Below are 6,911 nucleotides of genomic sequence, written 5' to 3' on the forward strand. Positions count from 1 at the left end.
TCCTTCTATCCCTTCCTATCTACAAGTAGTGCTCTGGTTTGTTCCATCCTTTTCGTCTATGTTTATCAAACATATGCTCTGTTTATATTTATATTTAACAGATTTCTAACTTAGCACATTTGCTATCATTCCTCAATATGTTTTATGAGTTTCATCTGTTATTCTACTTGTTTGTTTCCCTTGTTATTTACAGCACAATTGAATATTCTCAAATAACGTGATAAAATCATATTATAGAAGTGACAATAGCACCAGTAGACTTTTCATTCTCGAAACTTGGCTGTTGTGAAAAAAGAAAGAAAGAGTATTTACTAGAGGGATTTAGATAATCGCAAGAAAAATTTTTTTCAATCAACTGAAGTCACCAAGTCAGAACATGAGGTGTTTCAACCAGAGACATGAGAAGTTAATGGACGAAGCATGATCCTTGGGAGAGTATAAAAGGATGGAGTCCAGATCAGGTGGAGCATTGGTGGGAGAGCTCATCCTCTTAGACTAGAGGGGAGAAGGAATAATAGTGGACAAGACGAGTGTGTTTCCAGTGGTGGACTGGGTTTACCATTATGTCTTAGTTTTCTTGTGAAGTAGCTTGGCCATTAAACAATTATTTCCAGGCACTGGTTGATTTACAAATATTTACTTTTTTTTAAGGTGTGGTGGCCTTGTAATGTATCGATGTGGCTATGCTGAACTACTTTCCCTAGAATTTCATTTCATGTATATTTTGGGTTGTGGTGGGTCCCAAGGGAGGTTCTTGTGAGATTTGGAAGGCAGACAGGAAAGGGCAGCCATTCTGTAGCTCACACACGTTGCTGCCAATGTGCTGACTCACCTCATCAGCATGAAGCAGCAGCGGCACCGGCTCTACTTCCCCTGAACCAGGTGCCTGTGTTCAGTTCCATGAGGAAGGGCAATGTCAATCATCATGGCTTTCAGTGTGTCCTGGGTTGCAGCACGTCTTGATCTTCCTCAATTTACATCCATTTTCCCTTCGTAACTCCCCACCATCTAGACTCCAGGCTCCAGTATCAGTGAGAAGACTTACAGAGATTGTTTAACCAGTCCCAACAAATGTGTAAGGCCAAACTCCTATAATATAATCTCCGGAGACCATGCTTGAGTTTATGCTAATGACATGACTCAGGACAGGGGCCGTTCACGTCAGAAAGATCAGCCTTATGATTAGAGGGTTAGGATTTTGAGCCACATGATATCAACCCAACATTTGACCTCCAGGGAGGGTGAGGAGGGCTGAAGACTGAGTTCAACCACATGGCCAGTGATTCAATCCATCATGCCTACAAAATGAAACCCCAATCAAAGCTTTGCACATGGAAGCTCTGCTGACTTTCCTGGTTGGTAATCCTGTATCAATGAGCCAGGAGAGTGATGCTTCCTAAGGACATGGAAGCTTTGCATTCAAGACCCTCCCGACATTGCCCTGTGTGTCTCCTCATTTGGCTGGTCTTGAGTTGTATCTTTTATCATAAAACTGTAATCATAAGTATAGTGCTTTCCTGAGCTCTGAGTCATTCTAGCAAATTATTGAATCTGAGGGGGTAGTGGAAACCCGTGAATTTGTAGCCAGTGGTCAGGAGCATGGGTGACCTGGGGACCCTGGACCTTATGGCTGGTGTCTGAAGTGAGGGGGTGTCTTGTGAAGGAATGTGCCCTTACACTGTGAAATTTAACCTAAATTCAGGTACTCAGTGTTAGGATTGCACTGCAAAGAGAAAATAATATAGTAACCTCCCATGTGGGCATCACCTAGCTACAACAGTAATCAACTCATGGCCAATCTTGTTTCATCCGTAACCTCCACTGTGGGATTACTTTGAAGCAAATCCCTGTTGTGATAGGATTTCATCCATAAATATTAAAGTAGATATCTCTAAAAGACAAGCCTCTTCTTTCTTGCTAATAACTACAATACCATTAATTTATTTTTAAAAATGGATTCCCTAATATCATTGCATACTAATAGTCAGTGTTCAAATTTCCCCTATCATCTCAAAAAATTTTTTTATATCTGGTTTGTTCAAATCCAAACAAGTCCCCACATTGCATCTTGTCAACAGACCTCTTAATCTCTTTTCATCTGTAGGTCTCCTTATCTCTCTCTCTCTTTTCTTGCAATTTATCTATAAAAGATACTGAGTGTCTTTTCCAGTAGAGTTGTATTCTCAAACTTTAAAGTACACACAAATCACTAGGGGATTTTTTTTCTTTTGCTTATATAAATGCATTTTTAATTTTTAAAATTCTTAAATAATTTTTATTGGCGTATAGTTGCTTTACACTATTGTGTTAGTTTCTGCTGTACAGCAAAGTGAATCAGTTATACATATACATATATCCCCTCTTTTTTGGATTTCCTTCCCATTTAGGTCACCATAGAGCACTGAGTAGAGTTCCCTGTGCTACACAGTAGGTTCTCATTTGTTATCTATTTTATGCATAGTACCAATAGTGTGTATATGTCAATCCCAATCTCCCAATTCATCCCACCCTCCGCCTAGGGCATCTAACTTTAAAAGTAGATTCTGCTTTAGAAAGAAAATTTGGGGGCTTCCTTGGTGGTTCAGTGGTTAAGAATCCACCTGCCAATGCAAGGGACACAGGTTCGAGCCCTGGCCTGGGAAGGTCCCACATGCCGCAGAGCAATGTGCGCCACAACTACTGAACCTGCACTCTAGAGCCCGTGAGCCACAACTGCTGAGCCAGCGTGCCACAACTACTGAAGCCTGCGCACCTACAGCCCGTGCTCCGCAACGAGAGAAGCCACCACAATGAGAAGCCCGTGCACCACAATGAAGAGTAGCTCCCACTTGCCACAACTAGAGAAAGCCTGCACAGCAACAACGACCCAATGCAGCCAAAAATAAAAACAAACAAATAAATAAATTTATTTAAAAAAAAGAAAATTTGTTGTGGGGCCCAAGATTCTGCATTTTCAGCAAGCCCCCAGGTGAAGTGGATGCTGCTGGTCCATGAACCACACTCAGACTAGCAAACTCTGGAGCTCTCTACAGTCTGGATTTTGATGATTGCATCCCCATGATGTCATAACCATGTTTCTCTGTCCCCTCTCAACTGGTGGTCAGGCCATCTGGATGAAGGGGAAGTCCATTGTGTGTAAAGCAACCTGTTGTGTAACTTTTAATGCTCCTTCAAAAATGTATACTTAAGGGCTTCCCTGGTGGCGCAGTGGTTGAGAGTCCGCCTGCCGATGCAGGGGACGCGGGTTTGTGCCCCGGTCCAGGATGATCCCACGTGCCACGGAGCGGCTGGGCCCGTGAGCCATGGCCGCTGAGCCTGCGCGTCCGGAGCCTGTGCTCCGCAACGGGAGAGGCCACAACAGTGAGAGGCCCGCGTACCGCAAAAAAAAAAAAAAAAAAAAAAAAAAATGTATACTTAAGCAATCTGAAAGTTTTCCAGTAGTATTTTTCTCACCCTCCCAACCCTTTTCTATGTTCTCTCCCATTTAAAGTTTATGCCCAATGTATTCCAATGGCACTCAGTAAAAATACTTTTTAGGGAAAGGAGGGAATATATCCAGTGGTTGTAAAGTTGGAGGACATACCAACATGACATGGAAGACAGCCTAGATTAGGCGGAAGACAAGAAGAGAAGCAGCTGCAAGACTGACTTGGGTAGAAGTAAGGGCCCTTGGATAGGGGAATGAGGCTGGGTGAGGCTGGGTGATAAGAGTGGGGCAGAGGTTGTGAAGATCCGTTGCACACAGCCATTCTCAAAAGCCAGTCCAAAATCCCAGAAGCACATGCGGGCTTGCTAAAAACAGTTTCCTGTTCTGACACATCAAATCAGAATATCTGGAGAAAGAGCCTTGGAATATGCTTGGCAGGCACCCTCTGGAGACTCTGATGTAGAGTGGGTCTAGAAACCACTGAACTATATCGGATGCCACACATTGCTGTATGTGTGTGTGTGTGTGTGTGTGTGTATATATATATATATATATATATTTGCCATCTTTCTTGCCAGTGAATGCTCTGAAGTACTCATTGACCAACTGCTAGGTAGCCCTAGGATAAAATATCACCTAGTGCTTTCATTCTTGGTGGGCACGTGGTTGTCTGATTACTGATGTCTAATTTAATGACTGAGACATTAAAGCCCAGTGGTTAAGAGCTCTGACGAATTTAAACTCTGAAAAGTGTGGTGTTTACACTCCAATACATGCCACCATTCCTATATCAATTATGCTAGATTTTCAGATTAATTAGATGACCATAGAGTTGCCAGGCTCTGAAGGAATTGGACTTCAGACAAGAAAAATGGAAATAAATTTTGTAAATTATTTACAAGTTTCACTACTCTGTTTTCAGCCAGACCTCACCAAAAAGAGAAAAAAAGTAAAGACAGAGGAAGCTTCTAGCACAACGGCGAGGGTTTGCTGGGCTATCATGGGCTTGACCTTCCTGTCTCATGGGCTTGGCTGTCTCACACAGCTCTAGCTGGCAGCAACTTGGTTTGGTTGTGAATATTATCCTTATATGGGCTGAGTCATCCGGAGGCAAACATGGACTTGCAAGGATTTGAGGGACCCTCCTTGTTAGAATGTTCACATTAGTTCCTCTTTCAGCTACACATGCCAACCACACATGCTGCTTCATCCTCTGCCAGTAAGATTCCTTTTCCTCTTTCCTTGGCCTGGCCATTTGTCACTTCCTTCTGATCTTGCGTGTTTCTTTTCCTTTGTCACATCTGGCCCTCATACCAGTTCAGCCTGCTTCTAATCCTGTGTTTATTGGCATTCCCAGGCATTTTCAGAAAACGTGTAGTGTTTCTGCTGCATTAGAACACTGAGGTTACAGGAGGAATTGAATTGAGGATGTTGATTTTTTTCAATACAATTACTCTTCAGTTAGCGGGTCCCGTAACACCAGTGAATTTTAAAGCCGGAACAAGTTTTACAGATGCTCTGAAAAGTACTAACTGTTTTCCCCTTGAGCCCAGATGACATTTGGGCAGAAATGGAATGCCAACTTTTGTCAATATTCTAAGGCAATAACATGTAGGGGGTGACTCTGGTGTCATCTTCCCACCTCCTTACCCACTGGGAAGTCATAGAGTACATTCCACGGCCAAGTTGAAATGTTTTCTGAATGATTCACTCTATCCTCTCCCGTTGGGTCATATATCAAGAGTAAGAGGAAGGACTCAAATCAGACTCCTTAGGTTCGAATCTCAGAAATCACTACTGTACCATTTTCCACAAAAATGTAAACCTCTTTAAGCCTCATTTTTATCATCTGTAAAATGGGGATAATATTAGCACCCACTTTGTAAGGATGTTGTGAGCATTGATTATTATAATCCGTGGTAAACCCTTAGCATAGCGTCATTATAAGTACTCAAGACACTTCAGTCACTAATATTTTTCCAAGGTTTGTTGATAAATATTCTGCCTCATACCACAATATTATCATGAATTATAATGTCATTTTTGGAAAAAATCTGTTGTCAAGAATGTGATCACTGTGAGAGGAGAAGACTAAAAACAGAATCAATGAATCCAATTAAACATGTCATGACTTTTGATATTATTTAGTCCAATATGTTCCTTGTTTATACATCTTCTAGCCTTTTAGGCACATAGACTGGCATCGTAGGTTGATCTGGTAACGACTGCCGTGTGCCAGAAAAAGGACTAAGTCATATTATCCTGATATGAGTTGCCACCTACGATCATCACAGGAGAATTTCAGAAAGTCGGCTAATTTTAATCTTCTACTTAAAAAGAAAGTGTCACAACAGCAAGCATTTGTTCGATTCCAACTCTGATTCTATATATCCCAAATCATTGAGTGAGGAAAATGTCTTTTAAATCTAAAGTAATAAAATGCACGTGATAAAAGATTCACAGAGTAAATAAGGATGTAAAAGCAGAAGGAAAAGTTTCCCTACCCCTGCCTCCTTTCCACTCCCAGAGGAAATTAAGACCGACAATTATTTGTTTATCTTCCCAAACGTTTTGTAATGCACATTCGGGTTTATATCCTGGAAGCTCTGTAGTTCAGTTTGGTCTCAGTGTTCTGACAAATTCTGCTATTTGGCTTCATCGTTGGCCTGTGGAAGACTGAATAGTCAAATGCCAACTTACTGTCAGTCCTGGCACGCTTAGTCTTGTGGGTGATCAATTAGCATCTACATCAGGGGGTCTGCAGTTTACCACCTTCCAGCCAAGTCCGGCTTCTTTTCTGTTTTTGTAAATGAAGTTTTATTGCAACCTATCACACCCATTTGTTGAGGTAATTGTCGATAGCTGCTTTTAAACTAGGTGGCAGAGTTGAGTAGTTGCAATAGAAACTGGCCCTCAAAGCCTAAAATACTTCCTGTCTGGCCTGTTATGGAAAATGTTGTCCATCTATGATTAGGCTATCACCATAGCTAACTAATCAGCATAAGACCGTCCATCCACACAAGGCAAGTCATTGATTGTTGTCATCTGAACAATCACTTTTAAACATAGGAGCATTCTAGATGTAATTTAGAGAGAACTGTCACCCCAAGTGTTTTATGTTGAAATTCTTTCAGTTAAAGTATAAGTTTGAATTTACCATTGCAAAGGAAAAATGTTGAAATAACCAATGTAAAAGCTGTTAAGTTTGTGAACAAAAGCCATCATTTAGAATTTTCAAATAGTTAAGTAAATGAGACAATAGATCATCAGTGCAAATACTAAGACAGAGTTCGATAACTTTAGGAAAGATTAAAAAGTCCTTTTTGAGTTCACAAATGTTTATTTAAAAATTAAGTATCAATACAAGGACAGCAATGGAGATCAGAGTATCAAAATTCTAGTATCTGTAGACGTGTTTGAAGTGAATGAACAAAATAATCCTTAAGAATTTTAATTATTTGTTATTTAATTCCAGTTGGGCCAT

This window comes from Leucopleurus acutus (assembly GCF_964270905.1).
Source record: "Leucopleurus acutus genome assembly, chromosome: 13".
Taxonomy (NCBI): domain Eukaryota; kingdom Metazoa; phylum Chordata; class Mammalia; order Artiodactyla; family Delphinidae; genus Leucopleurus; species Leucopleurus acutus.